This window comes from Enhydra lutris, unplaced genomic scaffold, assembly GCF_002288905.1.
Source record: "Enhydra lutris kenyoni isolate GAN:26980312 unplaced genomic scaffold, ASM228890v2 scaffoldscaffold2, whole genome shotgun sequence".
NCBI classification, from domain to species: domain Eukaryota; kingdom Metazoa; phylum Chordata; class Mammalia; order Carnivora; family Mustelidae; genus Enhydra; species Enhydra lutris.
In genome coordinates, this window is record NW_019154086.1 from 88,687,067 (window position 1) to 88,697,483 (window position 10,417).

A 10,417-nucleotide genomic window follows, 5' to 3' on the forward strand; every position below is an offset into this window, starting at 1 on the left:
GTGGGTACAGATGGCCCTTCTTTTCACTACATCTGTATCTTTGGGGTAAATACCCAGTAGTGCAATTGCAGAGTCATAGGGTAGCTCTATTTTTAACTTCTTAAGGTATCTCCACACTGTTTTCCAAAGTGGCTGTACCAACTTGCATTCCCACCAACAGTGTAAGAAGGTTCCCTTTTCTCCACATCTTCTCCAATACTTGTTTACTGTCTTGTTAATTTTGGCCATTCTAACTGGTGGAAGGTGGTATCTCAATGTGGTTTTGATTTGAATCTCTCTGATGACTAACGATGATGAACATTTTTTCATGCGTCTGTTAGCCATTTGTATGTCTTCTTTGGAGAAGTGTCTGTTCATGTCTTCTGTCCATTTTTTGATGTGATTATCTGTTTTGTGTGTGTTGAATTTGAGGAGTTCTTTATAGATCTTGAATATCAGCCCTTTGTCTGTTTATACAGTGGAAAAAAGACAGTCTCTTCAATGAATGGTACTGGGGAAACTGGACAGCTATGTGTAGAAGAATGAAACTCGACCATTCTCTTATACCATACACAAAGATAAACACAAAATGGATAAAAGACCTCAAGGTGAGGCAGGAATCTATCAAAATCCTAGAGGAGAACATAGGCAGTAACCTCTTTGACATCGGCCACAGCAACATCTTTCAAGATATGTCTCCAAAGGCAAAGGAAACAAAAACGAAAATGAACTTTTGGGACTTCATCAAGATCAAAATTTCTGGACGGCAAACGAAACAGTCAACAAAACAGAAGCAACCCACAGAATGGGAGAAAATACTTGCAAATGACACTGCAGACAAAGGGTTGATATCTAAGATCTGTAAGGAACTTCTTTAAAATGAAAATAGGTTTTGTGAAAATATAAATCACACTGGTAAAAAGTAAATACATAGTAAAGGTAGTAGCTTAATGACATATAAAGTTATTTAGAAGGTTAAAGACAAAATTAGTAAAAATACAACTATAATAATTAGTTAAAAGATACACAAATATGTAAAATGTGACATCAAAAGCATAAAATAAGGGAATAAAAATGTAGAGTTTTAGAATGTTTTCAACTCAAGTTGTTATCAACATAGAACAGACTGTTATAGAGTTTGCTACATGAAAGAATTATCATAACCAAAAGCAAAAACTTAAATTAGATACACAAAAAATGGGGCACCTAGGTGGCTCAGTCAGTTAAGCATCTGAAATATGGATAAGTAATTCACCTAATAAAGAGTTCAGGTCATGATCCCCGGTCCTGGGATCAAGCCCCATGTTGGGCTCTCTGCTTGGTAGGGAGTCTGCCTCTCACTCTGCCCCTCTCCCCACCCCCTAACTCCTGCTTTCTCTATCACTCACTCTCTCTCCCAAATAAATAAAATCTTAAAAAAAAAGATACATTAAAAAATATGAAAGGGTATCTAAGCATAACACTAAAGAAAGTCATCAAACCACAAAGGAAGAGAGCAAGAGAAGAAGGCACAGAGATGAATGACAAGACACCTGAAAAAAGATTAATAAAATAGCAATAAGTATGTCTATCAATGTCACTTTTTTAAAGATTTATTTATTTATTTGAGAGAGAGTGAGAACACATGCACACACAGAGAGGGTGGCAGACAAGGAGAGGGAAAGAATCTCAAGCAGACTCCCTGTTAAACACAGAACCCAATGCAGGGATCAATCTCACAACCCTGAGATCATGACCTGAGCCAAAATGACACTTAACTAACTGAGTCACCCAGGCACGCCTCAATATTACTTTAAATGTAAATGAACTAAATAACCCAACAAAAAGACACAGGGTATGTGTATTAAAAAAAGAAGACCCTTCTATCTGCTATCTACAAAAGACTTGCTTCAGATGTAAGGACTCAAACAACAAAAATGAAGGGATGTAAAAAACATATTCCATGAAAATGGAAACAAAAAGAAAGTGCATATAATTAAATATATATCAGATAAAATAGACTTTAAAACAAAATCTGTAATAAAAGACCAAAAGAGCATTACGTAATTAAAGGGGTCAATCCAATAAGAGGATAAAAAATTTATGAATATTTACACACCAAAAATAGTATCAGCAAAATACATAAGGCAAACATTAACAGACTTAAAGGGAGAGATAGATGGTTGTATAACAATAGTTGGAACCTTTATACCCCAATTACTTCAATGGGTAGATCATTCAGACAGAAAATCAATAAGGAAACATCAGTCTTAAACATCACATTAGACCAGATGTACATCATAGATATATACAGAACATTCCATCTAAAAGCAGAATACACATTATTCTCAAGTGCAAATGGAAGAGTCCCAAAAGAGATCATACATTAGGTCACAAAACAAGACTTAATAACTTTATGAAAACTGAAATCATATCAACAACTTTTCCCAAAATGATGGGATAAAACTAGAAGCTAACTTTAAGAAAAACACTGGAAAAATCACAAATATGTGGAGATTTGATCAACATGCTACAAACAGTGAATAAATGAAAGGAAAAATCAAAAAAAATATCTTGAGAAAAGCAAAAATGGAAACAAACACAACATACCAAAATTTATGGGATATAGGAAAAACAGTTCCAAGAGAGACGTTCAGAGAAATACAGATCTACCTCAAGAAAAAAGAAAAAAATCTCAAATACTCTAATTGTACACCCCAAGGAACTAGAAAAAGTAAAAAGGCCAAAGTTATTAGAAGGAAGGAAAAAACAAAGATCAAAGGAGAAGTAAATTAAATACAGACTAAAAAGACAAGAGAAAGAATCAATGAAACCAACAGCTGGTTCCCTGAAAGATAAACACAACTGGCAGAACTTTAGATAGACCTATGAAGAAGGGATAAAAGGGGTGTGGGCTGGGGGGATGAAGGGATACCTGGGTGGCTCAGTTGGTTGAGCATCTGTCTCTTGGTTTATGGTTCAGGTCATTAGGGCCTTGAGATTGAGCCCTGCCTCAGGCTCCACGCTCAGCAAAGAGTCTGCTTATCCCTCTCCCTCTGCTCCTCCCCACACACACTCTCTCTCTTTCTCCCTCTCTAATAAACAAAATCTTAAAAAAAAAAAAAAAAAAAGAGGACTCAAATACATAAAATTAGAAATGAAAAAGGAAATGTTGCAACTGATTTAATAGAAATATAAAGGATCATAAACCACTACTATAAACAGTTATACTCACCATATTTGGACAACCTAGAAGAAATAAATCCCTAAAAACATACAACCTTCCAAGATTGAGCCATAAAAAAAATAGAAAATTTGAATATACCAATTATGTGTAAGGAGATTGAATTGGTAATCAAAAACTTCCCAAAAAATAAAAGTCCACAACCAGACAACTTCACTGATGAATTCTCCTAATCACTCAAAAAGAATTAATAGAAATCCCTCTTAAAATCTTCTAAAAAGCTAAAGACAAGGAAAAGTTTTCAAACTCATTTTACAAGGCTAACAATAATTATCCTGATACCAGAATCAACAAGGACACCACAAGAAAAGAAAATTACAGGCCAATATTTCTGATGAGCACAAGTGCAAAAATGTTCAATAAAATACTAGCAAACTGAATTCAAAAATAAATTAAAAGGATCATACACCACAATTAAGTGGGATTATTCCAGGGATGTAAGGTTGGTTCAACATATACATATCAAACAACATGATATATCACATTAACAAAATAAAGGATAAAAACCATATGATTATCTTAACAGATGCAGAAAAAGCATTTGGTAAAACTCAACATCCATTTATGATAAAAACTCTCAATATAATAAAAACCAATATGACAAGCCCACAACTAACATCATACTCAATGGTGAAAAAGCTATAACTTTCCCTCTAAAATCAGAAACAAGAGAGAAATGACCACTTTTGCTACTTTTATTCAACAAAGGACTGGAAGTCCTAACCACAGCAAGTAGACAAGAAAAAGAAACACAAGGCATCCAAATTGGAAAGGAAGAAGTAAAGTTGTCACTATTTGTTGATGATGTGATTTTATATATAGAAATTTCTAAAGACTCTACCAAGAAACAGAATAAATAAATGCAATGAAGTTCAGGATATAAAATCAATACACAAACTATGTTGCTTTTCTATACACAGAAAAGAAACTATCAGAAAAAAAGAAAGTAAGAAAACAATCCCATTCACAATTACATGTAAAAGAATAAAATACCTACCAAGCAATCATTAATCAAGGAGTTAAATAAAGACCTGCACACTGAAAAGTATAAGATACTAACAAACAAAATTGGGGAAAAAGCACAAATAAATGGGACGATATCCCATACTCATGGATTCAAAGAATTAAAAAGATCATTCACCATTATCAGGTGGAATTTACTCCCAGGATACAAGGATTGTTCAATATTCACAAATCAATCAATATCATATACCACTTCAACAAAACAAAGCATAAAAACATTTAATCATTTCACTAGATACAGAAAAAGCATTCGACAAGATTTAACATCCATTTATTGTAGAAACTCTCAAGGTGGAATTAGAAGGAACATACCCCAATATAATAAAGGCCTTATCTCAAAAACGCACAGCTAACATCATACACTTTTTCTTAGTGAAAAACTAAGATCTTTCCCTCTAGGGTCAAAAACAAGACAAGGACATTCACTCTTGCCTTTTTATTCAACATAACACTGGAAGTCCTAGCCACAGCAATCAGAAAAGAAAAAGAAAGAAAGAGGCACCCACATTGGTAAAGAAGAAGTTAAATTGTCACTATCTGTAAATGCTGTAGTACTATACATAGAAAAATCCTAAGACTCCACCAAAAAACTACTAGAAGTAATAAATGAAGTCAGTATACAAAATTAATACCCAGAAGTCAGTAGCATTTGTATACACTAACAACAAAGTCACAGAAAGATAAATTTAGAAAATAATACAATTTATAATTGCACCAAAAAAACAAAATGTCAAGGAATAAACTTAACCAAAAAGGTAAAAGACCTGTACTGTGAAAACTATAAAACACTCATAAAAGAAATTGAAGATGACACAAATTGAAAAATATTCCATGCTCATGGATTAGAAGAATTAATACTGTAAAGTGTCCTTATTACCCAAAGCAATCCACAGATTCAATCCAATCCCTATCAAAATCCCAACAGCATTTTTCACAGAACTAGAACAAATGATACTAAAATGTATATGGAACCACAGAAGATTTTGAATAGCCAAAGCAATCTTGAAAAATAAAAACAAAACTGGAGGTATCACAATTCTGGATTCAAGATATACTACAAAGCTGTAGTATCAAAACACTATGGTACTGCCACAAAAATAGACACATGGATCAGTGTAACAGAACAGGCATCCCAAAAATAAAACCACAATTATATGGTCAATTAACCTATGACAAAGGAGGTAGAATATAGAAAGGGAAAATATACAAAGGAGAAATGTCTTTTCAATAAATGGTGCTGGGAAAACTGGACAACTACACATAAAAGAATAGAACCAGACTACTTTCTAACACCATGCACAAGAATAAACTAAGAATGTGTTAAAACTTAAACATGAGACATGAAACCATAAAAATCCTAGAGGAGAACATACCCAGTAATTTCTCTAACATCAGCCACACATAGTAACAGTTTTCTCGATGTGTCTCCTAGGTCAAGGGAAAGAAAAGTAAAATTAAACTATTGGGAAAAATATTGGTGTACCAAAATAAAGAGCTTTTGCACAAGAAAGGAAACTATCAGCAAAAGAGAACATATGGAATGCGATAAGATATTTGCAAATGACCTATCCAATAAGGGGTTAATAACCAAAATATATAAAGAACTTACACAACTCAACACCAAAAAGCAACTAATCTGATTAAAAATGGGCAGAGGACTTGAATAGGGGAAAAGGGAACCCTCATGCACTTTTGGTGGAAATGCAAACTGGTTCAGCCATGGCAGAAAACAATATGGAGGACAATATGGAGGTTCCTCAAAAAAATTAAAAATAGAACTACCATATGATCCAGTAATTCCACTACTGTGTATTTACCCAAAGAAAATGAAAACACAAAAAAAGAAAAGAAAAGAAAATGACACTTATTCAAAAAGATATATGCACCTCTATGTTTATAGCAGCATTATTTACAATAGTAAAATTATGGAAGCAATCAGGTGTCCATCTATAGATGACTTTATTAATATATAATAATTATAATAATATATAAATTATAATAATAACATAGTTAATATATAATATAAATATATATTAATATACATTATTCAGCCATTAAAAAGGAATAAAATCTTGCCGTATGCAACAACACAGAGCTAGAAATTATAATGCTAAGGGAAATAAGTCAGTCAGAGAAAGACAAATACCATATGATTTCATTCACATGTGGAATTTAAGAAACAAACAAAGGAAAAAAAGACAAAAAAAAAAGTCTTAAATATAGAGAACAAACTGGTGGTTACCAGAGGCAAGGTGGGTGGGCACTTGGGTGAGCTGGGTGAAAGGTATTAAGAATAATACACTTACCATGATGAGCACTGAGTAATGTATAAAATTCTTGAATCACTGTGTTGTAGAACTGAAACTAATGTAACACTGCACATTAACCATAGTGGAATTTAAGAATAAAAAAATTTTTTTAAAGAATTCAAAGTAGAATTTAAAAAGAATGGCCACAGGACTTGAATAGACATTTTTCCAAAGAAGATACAGAAAGGGCAAACAGGCACATGAAAGAATCAACGTCATGAATCATCAGGGAAATGCAAATAAAAACCACAAAAAGACATCACTCCATACCTGTCAGATTGGCTATTATCAAAAAGACAAAAAAATAATAATAATAACAAGTGTTGGTGAGTATGTGGAATAAAGCGAACGTTGTTGGTAGGAACATAAATTGGTACAGCCACTATGAAAACAGTATGGGGATTCCTCAAAAAATTAAAAATAGAACTAGTGTACAATACAGAAATTCCACTTCTGGATAAATACCTGAAGAAAATTAAAGCACTGATTTTTTTTTTAAAGATTTTTTTTATTTATTTGACAGACAGAGATCACAAGCAGGCAGAGAAGCAAGCAGAGAGAGAGAGAGGAGGAAGCAGGCTCCCCGATGAGCAGAGAGCCCAATGCGGGGCTCGATCCCAGGACCCCAGGATCATGACCTGAGCTGAAGGCAGAGGCTTTAACCCACTGAGCCACCCAGGCGCCCCTAAAACACTAATTTTTGAAGTGAAGTGAAGTGAAGACACATATGCACCCTTATGATCACTGCAGCATTATTTGCAGTAGCCAAGATGCGAAGCCTAAGGCATATTACTTAGCCATAAAAAGAATGAAATCTTGCCATTTCCAACAACATGGATAGACCTAGAGGGTATTATGGTAATTGAAATAAGTCAGAGAAAGATGACTACCACATGACTTCACTTATATGTGAAATCTAAAAAACAACAAATGAACAAACAAGACAAAAACACACTAACAGATATAAGAAACTAATGGTCACCAGAGGTGAAAGGGGTTGGGGAAATGGGAAAAATAGGTGAAGGGGATTAAGAGGTACAACCTTCCAATTATAAAATAAGTAAGTCATGGGGAGGTAATGTATAGCATAGGGAATATAGTCAATAATACTGTAATAATTCTGTATGGTAACAGATGGCAACCAGAATTATCGTTAGGATCCTCTCATAATGTATAACAATACTGAATCACTATAATGTACACCTAAAATAGGATACTGTATGTCAATAATATTCAATTTTAAAAGTACAATGAACTATATGTCAATTATATCTCAATAAAGCTATTAGCAGAATTGAGACACACTGATGAAAATTTGAGCACAATAATGGTAGTAATATATTACAATACATCAAATGTTTTTTTAAATATGTGAATTCACCTAAAAAGGAAAAGAGAAAACTTAAAGAGAAGTCTCTCATTTGGAGAAGAATGCTGAATAAAAATATAAAATAAATTTGATAATCAGAAAAATGATCATTTACAAACCTAACATTATAATTTAATCAGGTGTAAAGCAGCAACTGATTCTAAAACATGGTTTATACTCTTTTATACGTTTTTTATATTTCACATTTTATTAAAGCTACTAGCATCAATTTTAAGTTTGCTGGTATTTCTCACCCAGGTTCTTTGCAAAACTCAACCTAGTGAACTTTTCTTGTAATGCGCAGCAGTTCTGATAAATATATAGTGAACTACAAAGTCATGGTAGCATTGTCTAGGGAAGAATTTGATACAAATGAAAAATTCCAGCAATAGAATAGAGGTTATTTACAAGTCCTGATCTAGTCTGAAAAACAACTTAGATCTGTTTCAAGTCATTTTCACAAACAATAGAGATGCATATTCCCAAGAATCAAGAAAGATGCTTTTTAAAGTGTTTTTTAAGATTTTTATAATAATGACAGGAATGCATATAAAATGTTCTTCAATTTCCACACATTTTTATGAGGTGAGACTGAAGCAAAGAGACTGGGTTTTATGTTAATCTCCCATTCTTCTTGTATCAGTGATAGCTGACATTCTCTTTACCATAGAAATAAAAATAAAGTAGAAAAAAAAAAATCAAATGTTACTGATATGTTTTAAGCAGCAAAGCATGCAATCTGAACATTTCACTTCTGGCAATTTCAGTATTATTTTATTTCAATTAGCTAGGGAACTACTGCTTTATATATCTGCAGGTGTGAAAAGAAGTGAAATGCCTCCAGTGATTGAGGCTGCTGTCAGTATCTCGATAGGAATTTTGAATATACATCTTCTGCATCTCTCCTTTCCTCCTTCCTTTTAAGCATCAAAATACCTGGGGAAATCAAGTTAATTATGAACTGTTCTGTTATACTTAGAACACATCCTTAATTTAAAAAAATTTTTTTAAATTAAAAAAAATTTTTAAAAAGCTTTACACTATTAGAAAGTTGTATTACTCATCATTAAAAGGCTGAAACAATCAGAGAAGCAAAACCACAAAAATAAAGGTCATATTACATATTTCTGAATTTGAAAGTAATGTGACAACTTAAGGAAATGAAGTAGACTTTAATGATTTTTTTAAAAGAAACCATAAAAAAAGAAAGATTTATACTTCTCTTTTCTTTATTTTTCCTACTTTTACCAAGAATATATTTCTCAGTTCCTGCTTCCTATACCCAAGGAGGCTGAAACTTTCCACCCACTTTAACCGAAGGAAATTATTCGGTGGTACTCTATTCTGTTTCCACCTCAAATGGTCTAACACCAATTGGCTGTATTGCAATGCATTTACGACACCACATTAGCGTCAGACTTCACAGTTTAAGGACTCAGTTTTCCACAAGACTGCTCTCACTTCAGAGGCCAGCCGCAAGTCTCAGAAGGTCCCCCAGGCCTCTGCACTTCTGATCAACTGGCTACCAATTCAGGAGGTCCCCATTATCCCCTTCCTCTTTAATAAATCGCTAGAACAACTCACAGAATTTAGGAAAGTGCTAGACTTACGATTACCATTTTATTATAAAGGATACACATACGAGAACCAGACAAATGAGATTCATGGAGCAAGGTCTAGAAGGACATGCAGAGCTGCCTTGCTATCCCTCATGGAGTCCGGGCATGGCATCCTCCCGGCACATGTACAGTGTTCACCAACCAAGAAACTCCACTGGGATTCAGTATCTACAGCTTTTATTGGGGTTTCTTTACACAAGCATGACTGATTAAATACTGGCGACACGACTGAACACAATCTCCAGCTATTCTCTCCTCGCCGAGGTCAGGTTGACCCAAAGTTACAACCTTCTAATCACATGATTGGTTCTTCTGGTGACCAGCCTGCATCCTGAAGCTATTTAGGGGCCCAGCATGAGTCACGTCATTAGCATAATAAAGACAGTCCTATCACTCAGGAGATTTTAGGAGCTCGGTGCCAGGAACACAGGACAACAGACAATTCTTTTTACTAATACCACACATGCCTACCTGGTTCTGGTGCCTTTGAGTAGCCACAGGAGCTACTCTCCCATTTCCTATCTTCGAGGGTTCAATGTCTTGAACCATCCTATCCTGTTGTGATTTTAAGGTTCATTCCGTTTGCTTGACACTTATGGTTCACTAAACAGACGGTCATTCCACCATCACACCCTTGCCTCCAGCTCTCAGCATGGCCTGTAGCTCCTCTTTTTCCAAATTACATCTTCAACTCTCCTGCCCATCAATTTTCTTCCATTTAATCAATTAAACGATCTCCTTGGACTAATGAATTAATGCCTTGACAGAACAAACTGCCTACAACTAACTTAATAGGATCAAGGACTAAGATTGTGCATATGAAATGACTTTACTATAACAGGAAATTCTTGTTTAGTAAGGTACAGTTGTAGAAATCCTGAAAATCCATTTATCC

The 10,417-nt window shown here is 34.1% G+C and overlaps 1 pseudogene; it reads left to right on the forward strand.

The window, feature by feature from the left end:
* The window catches only part of LOC111146789, an 18,088-nt pseudogene extending 8,357 nt beyond the window's left edge, over positions 1–9,731 (forward strand).
* Positions 9,732–10,417: the final 686 nt, after the last annotated feature.